The sequence below is a fragment of the Papio anubis genome, chromosome 6, assembly GCF_008728515.1.
Source record: "Papio anubis isolate 15944 chromosome 6, Panubis1.0, whole genome shotgun sequence".
Lineage (NCBI taxonomy): Eukaryota > Metazoa > Chordata > Mammalia > Primates > Cercopithecidae > Papio > Papio anubis.
In genome coordinates this window covers 27,236,805-27,246,703 of record NC_044981.1, presented here as the reverse complement: position 1 = coordinate 27,246,703, position 9,899 = coordinate 27,236,805, and the positions used below count along the sequence as shown (strand labels likewise).

Genomic DNA, 9,899 nt, shown 5'->3' with positions numbered 1-9,899 from the left:
CAGAGGTCCGCTTCTACAACTTAAACTGGTGTTATTTTACCCTGGTTGCATATTGGAGTCCCCTGGTGTCTTAATTTGTGCTGTTATGTTAAATTACAATAGACTAGGTATCTTAAACAATAGAAATTTGTTTAAAGCTGGAAGAGGCTAGGAAGTCCAAGATCAAGGTCCTAGCAGATCCAGTGTCAGACAAAGGCCCATTTCCGTTTGCAAACACCTGTCTTCTTGTGTTCCTCCATGGTGCTAAGCAGAGACAGAGCAACCTCTCATATCTCTTTATAAGACTACTAATCCCATTGGTGAGGGCTCTACCCTTATGACCTAATCACCTCCCAAGGCCCCCCTCCTAATACCATCACATTGCCAATTAGGCTTTCAACATAGAAATTTGGAGAGAACCTATTAAGTCCATAACACCTGGAGAACTCTACAAAATTATCTTGCCAACGCCCTACAACTCCAGAGACTAATTTAATTGCCTTAGGAGATAGGACCCAGGCATCAGTATTTTTTCTTAAATTTCTAATGTGTATACTGGAAAGAAAAATTGGCTTGTATTTGTATTGACAGTCAGTGAGATTACAGAAGTTCACATGATCCTGGTTTTTGTATCTCCTTTTTGTGTTTCTCAAAAACATCTCTGCTAGCTATTCCAGACCACATTCCTGTTTTCCCAAAGCAGATGGATTTACAGTTGCTCCTTTTGCTCAGACATGTCTATCTAACTACACTTTGGTGAACTAAATCACATATTTACCATTTTTTTTCTCCTTACCTCTATTTTAAGAGCAGAGGGAGGAAGTTATTTTAAACCATTTCTTAATCTTTTTTTCTTGATTGTAATATACACATCATATATGCCATAAGCATCTAGTATAATACCAACATTAGTTTCTTAATATTTACCATACTGAGAGAGTAGAGCAAAGTTAAAATCTTTTTTTTTTTTTTTTTTTAATTTAAGAGACAGAGTCTTTCTCTGTCACCCAGGCTGGAGTGCAGTAGCATAATTATAGCTTACTGCAGCCTCAAACTGGGCTTAAAGGATGCTCCTGCCTCAGCCTCCCAAGCAGCTGGAACCGTAGGTGCATGCCTAATATTTTAAAATTTCTGTAGAGATGGGGTCTGGCTCTGTTGCCCAGGCTAGTCTCCAACTCCTGGCCTCAAGCAATCCTCCTGCCTTGACCTCCCAAAGTGTTGGTATTACAGGTGTAGCTGCCACCCTTAGCCCCAAATTAAAATAAAAAAGGGAGAATTGGCAGAAGTTATAACTTTTTCCTTGAAGTTGTAATGAATTCAGAAAAATAACAGAGGGATTCCATTTACCTTACAGATTTAACATTTGCTAACAAACTGCCCAGAAATAAAAAGACATCGGAAGTTACCAGTAAAGCCAGCCACTTCTTTATGAGGCAAGGTATTGTCTACTAGTAACAAAAAGTTCTAATACCTTCATGTGTAATTTATTTGGATGTTTCAGTGTCCAAGATTGGGCATATTAGAGACTAAGCATTTTCTTTTAGGTCCTAGATTGGCACTTTCCATGTCTACCAGATTATAGATATTAAACCACTTGAGTAGTTTTTGCTAAATGACTGTGAGGGAAGCAGAAAAGAGAGAAAATGTCACATAACTTAGTCACTCATCCTTAAACATTTGAGTTTTCATTAAAAATCATTCAACCACAGCCAGTGCTTATGAGGTGGCTGAATCTATTATAGTTGCAGGGGTTCAGAAATAGACAAAGCAAAATATTCTGTTGTAGAGCTCACATCCTATTATAAAGAAAGTTGTAAAATGCCAAGGGTGATAAACAGAAAATAAAGCAGGGTGAAGGGCTTGGGCAAGACTTCCATCATGGGTTGTGGTGGTGCTATTGTAGATAGAATGGTTAGGAAATGCCTTTCTTGGGTTCATATGCTTGATGTGGGGGGGAAAAAAGGAAATTTATTTCTAATGACTTGTCATTGGAGAACACACTTGGAGGTAGTGAAGGAATAAACTAGGTAGATATCTGAGAGGATAACATTCCAGGCAGAGGGACTAGGAGCCACAAGTGTCCTGAGATAGGAGCATTTGGCAGTTTCAGAAACACTGGCTGGATTGTAATGAGTGAGGGTAGGAGATAAGGTCACAGAGAGAGCTGGGGTTGCAGTTCCTCGGGACTTTCTTGGCTATGGTAAGGATTTAGTATTTTATTCAGAATGAGATGGCAAGTCATGGGAGAGTGTTGGGCACAGATTTGAATTGTTTAAAAAGGGTCACTTGCTATAATGTAGGGAATAAATTATAAAGGGTTAAGAGTACAGGCAGGGAATTTAGTTGGAATGCTAGTAGTCCAGGTAAGATCTAATGGTGGCTTAAACAAAGATATTGTTGACAAAACGATGGGAAGTAGTTGGACTGAGGCTCTCTTTTGAATGTATAGCAGATAAAGTTTGCCTATGGTTTAGCTATAAAGGTGAGAGAGAAGTTAGGGTGGCTTAAAGGACTTCGGCCTGAGCAACTTGAAAGGCATGTACTGAGATAGAGAATACCAAGTACACAGTAGGTTCACAGAGGGGATGAGGAATCAGAATTCAGTTTGGCAACTTTTTAACTCAATAAAAGAAACAAAATAACACAAAATATAATTGTGCAAAGTGAATATATCTGTAAAATTATCATCTAGGTCAAGAAATGGAGCACTACTGGCATTCCAGTAGTGCTATTTCACCCCTCAAATCACAGCCTTTTTCTTCTTCCCCAAAGGTAACAATTATCCTGAGTATTAATTCCAACAATTAGATATGGTGAGGGCCTTTGTGCTACGTTATCTGATGGCAGAAGGCATCAGATGATGAGAAAGGGTAAAAGTGTGTGAGACAGAAAAACGGGCCAGACACCCATGATAACTAAGTCACTCCTGTGATAATGGTATTAATCCCTTCATGAGGGCAAAGCCCCTATGACCTAATCAGCTTTTGTTTGTTTGTTTTTTTGAGACAGGATTTCGCTCTTGTCACCCACGCTGGAGTGCAATGGCGTGATCTTGGCTCACTGCAGCCTCTGCTTCCTGGGTTCAAGCGATTCTCCTGCCTCAGCCTCCCGAGTAGCTGGGATTACAGGCGCCTGCCGCCATGCCCAGCTAATTTTTGTATTTATAGTAGAGAAGGGGTTTCACCATGTTGGCCAGGCTGGTCTTGAACTCCTGACCTCAGGTGATCCACCCCCTCGGCCTCCTGAAGTGCTGGGATTACAGGCGTGAGCCACCGCGCCCGGCCGACCTAATCACCTTTTAAAGGTCCAACCTCTTAAAACCATCACAATGGCAATTAAATTTCAATGTGAATTTTGGAGGAGACATTCAAACCATAGCATTTTGCCCCTGACCCTCAAAACTCATGTTCTTCTCACATAGAAAATACATTCATTCTATCCCAGTAGTCCCCAAATTCTTAACTCATTCCAGCACCAACTCAAAAGTCCAGAGTCTCATCTGAATCAGATGTGGGTTGTACTCAAGGCATGATTTATCCTGAGGTAAATTCTCTCCATTCATGAGCCTGTGAAATCAAACAAGTTACCTATTTTCCAAAACCCAACGGGGAAAACATTAAGCCTTTTTTAAATTTTTTTATTTTTTTATTTTTGAGATGGAGTCTCACTCTATCACCTAGAGGGAGTGCAGTGGCGTAATCTCCTGCCTCAGCCTCCTGAGTAGCTGGGATTACAGGCACTTGCCACCACGCCCAGCTAATTTTTGTGTTTTTAGTAGAGACAGGTTTCACCATGTTGGCCAGGCTGGTCTCAAACTCCTGACCTCAAATAATGCACCTGCCTCGGCCTCCCAAAATGCTGGGATTACAGGCATGAGCCACTGTGCCTGGCCAACATTAAGTCCTAAAGTGGGAGAATAATCTCCTTTGACTCTTTGTCCTACATCTAGGGGTTGGGGTTGGGCAGCCAAGCCCTCAGGCAGTCCTGCTCCAATGGTTCAGTCCATGCAGTAACTGTCATGGGTCGGAGTCTCATATATGTAGTTCTCCCAGGTTGGTGTTGCATGCTGTTACCTCCACAGTTCTGGAGTCCTGAGAGCGGCCCTACTTCCATGCTCTACTAGGCAGCCCTAGTGGAGACTCTGTGTCAACTCTGACCCCACATTTCCATTTGTCGTTGTCCTAGTAGGGGCTCTCTGCAGTGGCTGTGTCCCTGCACAATTCTCTGCCTGGGCCCCCAGACTGTCAGCAACATCCTTTGAAATCTAGGTGGAGGAAGCCAGGTCTTCACAGCTATTGCACTGTGCATGCCTGCTGCATCAGCACCACATGGACACTGCCAAGCTCTACAGCTTGCAGTTTCTGGATCAAGCCATACCTGGGCCTACCTGAGCCATGGCTAGGGTGGCCACAGAGTGCTGCTCTGGACCCTGGGAGCAGACCTGAGGCAGCTCTGAGCTGAGTCCATAGAGGGTGCCTTGGGCCTTTCCCCTGTAATCATTTTCCCCTTTTAGAGTTCTGGGCCTGTGATTGTAAGGGCAGACTTGAAGATATTTGAAATGCTTTATGGTCTGTCTCCCATTGTCTTAATGAATAGCACCTTCCTTTTATCCATGCTTATCTCCTTAGTAAAAAGTCACTTAGCCACACACTTAGTATTCTCTCCTGAACATACTTTTCTATTTTTATATGGCCAGGCTATACATTTTCCAAATATTTTTGCCCTGATTCTCTTTCAATTATAAATTCCATCTTTATTTCTTTCCTCTCACATCTCATTGTAGGTAGTTAAAAACAGCCACACAGCAGTCTGAATGCTTTGCTGCTTAGATATTTCTTCCACCAGATATCCCAGTTCATCACTCTTAAGTCCTGCAGTTTATAAGTCCCTAGAACACAGACACAATTCCCCCAAGTTCTTTGCAACTGTATACAAGGATTTCCATCTAGGACCTCATTAAAATAGCCTTTACCAATTTTCTGCTTTAGTCTGTTTTTTGTTGCTATAACAGAATACCACAGACTACGTAATTTATAAAGAAGTTTATTTGGCTCATTGTCCTGGAGGCTGAGAAGTCAATGCATGGCACCAACATATGGTGAGGGCCTCCATGCTGCATCATCCCATGGCAGAAGGCATCATGTGGCAAGGGAGGGCAAGAGCACTTGAGACGGAAAAAGTGGGTAGAACTCCAGTGCTAACTAACCCACTTTCTCAATAATGGCATTAATCCATTCATGAGGGCAGATCCCTAATAACCTAATCACCCTGTAAAGGTCCCATCTCTTATTACTGTCACAATGGCAATTACATTTTAACATGAGTTTTGGAGGAGACATTCAAACCACAACAATCATACCCTATACATTTGTGTCTAGCATTTTTTACCTACTGTTTGTGAGATTTATTCACGTTATTGCAAATAGCTGTGGTTCGTTTATTTTTGTGGGTGTTGTAATATTCCATTATATGAATGTTTCACTATTTACCCATTTTATTGCAGACAGGCATTTGGATTGTTTCCAGTTGGAGGCAATTATGAATAATGCCATTGAGAACATTCTTATACATGTCTTTTGATGTAATGTGTACTCATTTCTGTTGGGTATAAACCTAGGAGTAAAATTGTTGTGTCACAGGGGTATACATATGTTCAGCTTTAGTTGACATTGACAAATATTTTGCCAAAGAATCGCACCAATTTACACTCCCACCACCCATGTTCGAGAGTTTCCATTGCTCCAGATCTTTGCCAACGTTTTCATTATGATTTAGCTATCTAAGCAAAGTGTTTTATATGTCTATTAGACCTTCAAGCTGAGATATCAAGACTGTGGGATATGCAAGCCTGGAGTATGAGGGAGAGGTCTAAAAAAAAGAAAAAAAAAAAAGAAATCAGAAAGATGAGGATCCATGTGTGAGGTAGGCAGCATGTGAGGTAGTAAGATAATCAGCAGAATGTAGTACCCCAGAAGCTGAATGAAAAAAGTGATTCAGGTAAAACACTTCTGAGAGGTTGAATAAGATGAAGACAGAATTGACACTGGATTTGGCAGTGAAAAGGTCAATGGTGATCTTAAGAGCAGTTGTGGTAGAGTGGTGGAACTAAAACTGATGGGAGGGCTTAATATGAGAATAGGAAATAAGACACTGGAGAACACAAATTTGAACACTTGAGTTTTCCATAAAGGGAAAAGAAAATTAGGGTAGTTGCTAGAAGGGGACATGGAGTTGAGGATTTTTAAAATATTCAATGTTATAGTATGTTTGAATGTTTGAATCCTATTGGGATTGAATGAATAGAAAAAAAACTGGTAATTCAGAAAGGAGAGGGGATAAATAGGTTGGAGTTTCTGAAGAAGCAAGATAAGATGACCTTCAGGCCACAAGCGGAAGGGTTGAAAATAGGAGCATAAATGATATGGTGGTTAAAATAGGAGGGAACAAAGAGTATTTGGCTATGGTTGCAATGGGTTGGTGGAGGATGGATGTGGAAGTTCTCTCCTGATTGCTTCTATTTTTTTTCCATAGAAATTAGATCATAAGCTGAGAATGAGAAGTAGGTATAAATAGATGTTAGAAGTTTAAGAAGAGGGGATCAGGTCACCTCCTGTAGAATGAGAAAGTGAATTGACTAAAGAAATGTAGGATTGGAGGGTAGTACCAAATTATTTCAAAGGGTATCTCCTTTCAGATAATTGGGTCATGAGTTCAAAATGAGACAAATCATCATCACTGAGTTTTCTTTAGCTATGTTCAGGTGTAGGAGAGCAGGAGTGGAATAAGCTGAAAATTGGATTTAGCCAGAATTTTTCCAGAAGAGTGTGACCCAAGAGAGAGGGGTAAGAGAGCAAGGGTGCTTATGAGAAATAAATTATAGCGATGTCCTGTGGAATTCAAAGTGAGAAGAAGTGAAAGTAAGGGCTAAAGTGGGGGTGCAGGAAGGTGGGAAGGGAGTTAGAAAAGCAAAAATAAATCCATAATTTTATTATTTTAGGTTTTGTTGGGCTGAAAAAATTATAATTGAAGTATTAAAGGGAGGGGAGTAAGTTGAAAAGATAGGGCCTGGTAGTTTGGAAGTGGAATGCTTTGAGGAGTGTGCTTATTGGTAATGCCACGAGGTCTAGGTTGTGACTATTGGTGTGGATGTCTGAAGTGGAAGGAAAAAGAAGATAATTGGAAGAGAGGAAAGCAAAGGCCTGAGAGCCTAAGATACTGAATGGATTGGCTTGACATACATATCGAAATCACCAAGTATAATGGTCTGAGCAGTCATGGGAAGTGTGAAGAAGGTGTTGTCATCTCCCACAAATGAAGAAGTGACCAGGTATTAGTAGATTACTTCAGCAAGGGGTAGTAAGTGGTTTAGTTTTACAGCAGGTATCATAGAGGAGCTAGGGGACTCTAGGGAGAGAAATAATGGCCTGAATGTGGCAATGAGGAGCAAAAAGGGCACCTACCTCACCCTCCAGGCCCAGTTAAGTCAGGTGTGGAATACAAAGCAGCCACTGCTTACATAAGAGAGATGCAAGAGAAGAAGAACCTGAAGGTGAAGGAAATGTTCCAGAAGAGGTGCCAAAATTATTTGTAGAATTGTTTTCAGAGTCTGTAATATATTTTCTTGTGAATTCCATCATTGTGACAAATGCAAATGAGAAAGTGGCTTTGATAATTTGGGAACATTTTGAATCAAAAATAGTGAGCACAGAGTCTGGGCTCTCAAATGATACAGTAAAAAGGCAGAAGAAAGGCAGTGGAAGAGGGCCAAGCCCCTGGAACCCACTACCTCATATGATGGGCTCTTTCTTTCTTTCCTTTCTTTCCTTCCTTTCCTTCCTTTCCTTCTTTTCCTTCCTTCCTTTCCTTTCTTCCTTTTCTTCCTTCCTTTCTCTCTCTCTCTTTCTCTCTCTCTCTCTTTCTTTCTCTCTCTCTCTTGCTTGCTTGCTTGCTTACTTGCTTACTTGCTTTCTTGCTTTCAACAGGGTCTTGCTCTGTTGCCCAGGCTGGAGTGTAGCCTCGAACTCTGGGCTCAAGCAATCCTTTCACCTCAGCCTCCTGAGTAGCAGGGACTACAGGTGTGTGCCACCATGCCTGGCTAATTTTTTTTTATTTTTTGTAGAGACAGGGTCTCCTTTTGTTTCCCAGGCTGGTCTCAAACTCTTGGCTTTAAGTAATCCTCCCGCCGTGGCCTCCCAAAATACTGGGATTACAGGCATGAATTACCATGCTTGGCTGACACCCATTATTATTTAAAAGTGCATAACTGGTTGAAAGGTAAGTAGGGCAAATACATTATTGGGGGAAACGACTTCAATTTTCATCATGATGATCCTGTTGTTTTAGGAGAAAGTAATCACGGCCCATGTCCCTAGGTAATATACAGAATCCAGGCTGTAGAGAATAGGAAATGAAACCAAGAAGAGGCTGAGAAAATAGAAGGGCACAGGGCCCGTGAAGGAACAGTGCCTAGATTAATTAGGAGGCTTAAAAAATTAGAACACATATGACAATGTTAGTATGATCTCTATCAGGTTATTTTAGCATGATCAAAATAATTTGAATCACACATCTAACTTCCCTTGCACGAATTTCACATTTTTCTAGGCTGATTTTCTCCTATACACCCTTCTTTTCTGATAACAAGTTGGTTTACCCTATAGGTATGACTACAAAAAGAGAATGCAGTGTTTGTGTTCACTAAGTATTTCAGTCTTCATAATAGTTGCAGTTCTCATTGTTAATTAATAAATAAGCATTCTGTTTTATACATCAGTTTCAAATGAGTTTGGTTAATGTGAATCAGCCTATCAATTATTTTCTGACAACATCTAGTTTCAAATATTTAGGACCAGGCCCTGGATTATAATTATAGCAATAATAATTACCATTTATTAAATAACAGCATGTCAGTGCACTTAACATGCTTTATCTCATTTTAAAAATAAGAATCCTAGGAGATTTGTATTGCCATACCTATTCTTGTAAGTGACAAAGTTGAAATTAAAATGGTAAGTAACTTTCTTAAGGTCAATCATGTAGAAAGTGGTAGAGTCAGCATTCAGATTCTGTTCTGGCCAGGTACAGTAGCTCATATCTATTATCCCTGCACTTTGGGAGGCCAAGGCAGACGGATTGCTTGGGCCCAGGAGTTCCAGACCAGCCTGGGCAACATAATGAAACCCCGTTTCTAGAAAAATTACAGATAATTAGCCAGGCGTGGTGATGTAGGGCTGTAGTCCCAGATACTCGTGAGGCAGAGGCGGGCGGATTGCTTGAACCTGAGAGGTGAAGGTTGCAGCCAATGGAGATTGTGTCATTCACTCCAGCTCCAGAGCAAGATCCTGTCTGAAAAGAAAAACAAACAAACAAACGAAAAACCCACATTCTGTTCTGACTTGCTTCAGAGTTCATGCTTTTCCACCTCATCACAATGCCTATCAGTAAATCACCAAAGGTAATGCTACATCCTGAGTGGTCAGCCAACTGGGTTTCTTTTAGTAACAAGGATACATAGCAAAGTGCCTCTTTTAAACTGCATGATAGTTTGCACCTTCTCTTTTTCTATTTATTTATTTATTTATTTATTTATTTATTTATTTATTTATTTATTTGGAGATGGAGTCTCCCTCTGTTGCCCAGGCTGGAGTGCAGTGGCAGCGATCTCGGCTCACTGCAAGCTCCACCTCCCGGGTTCATGCCGTTCTCCTGCCTCAGCCTCCTGAGTAGCTGGGACTACAGGTGCCCGCCACTATGCCCGGCTAATTTTTCTGTATTTTTAAATTAGAGACGGGGTTTCACCGTGTTTGCCAGGATGGTCTCAATCTCCTGACCTCGTGATCCGCCCGCCTTGGCCTCCCGAGGTGTTGGGATTACAGGCGTGAGCCACGGTGCCCGGCCTGCACCTTCTCTTTTATACACCC

At 41.2% G+C, this 9,899-nt stretch overlaps 1 long non-coding RNA gene across 4 annotated transcripts in view; it reads left to right on the top strand.

Moving 5' to 3' along the window:
• Window positions 1-1,154: 1,154 nt before the first annotated feature.
• Window positions 1,155-9,899, top strand: part of LOC110742968 — a 50,975-nt gene continuing 42,230 nt past the window's right edge. For all 4 annotated transcript variants that reach the window (XR_002521299.2, XR_002521300.2, XR_004184249.1 and 1 more), the window contains exon 1: window positions 1,155-1,417. This is a non-coding gene — a long non-coding RNA (uncharacterized LOC110742968). The remainder of the gene's footprint in view (window positions 1,418-9,899) is intronic.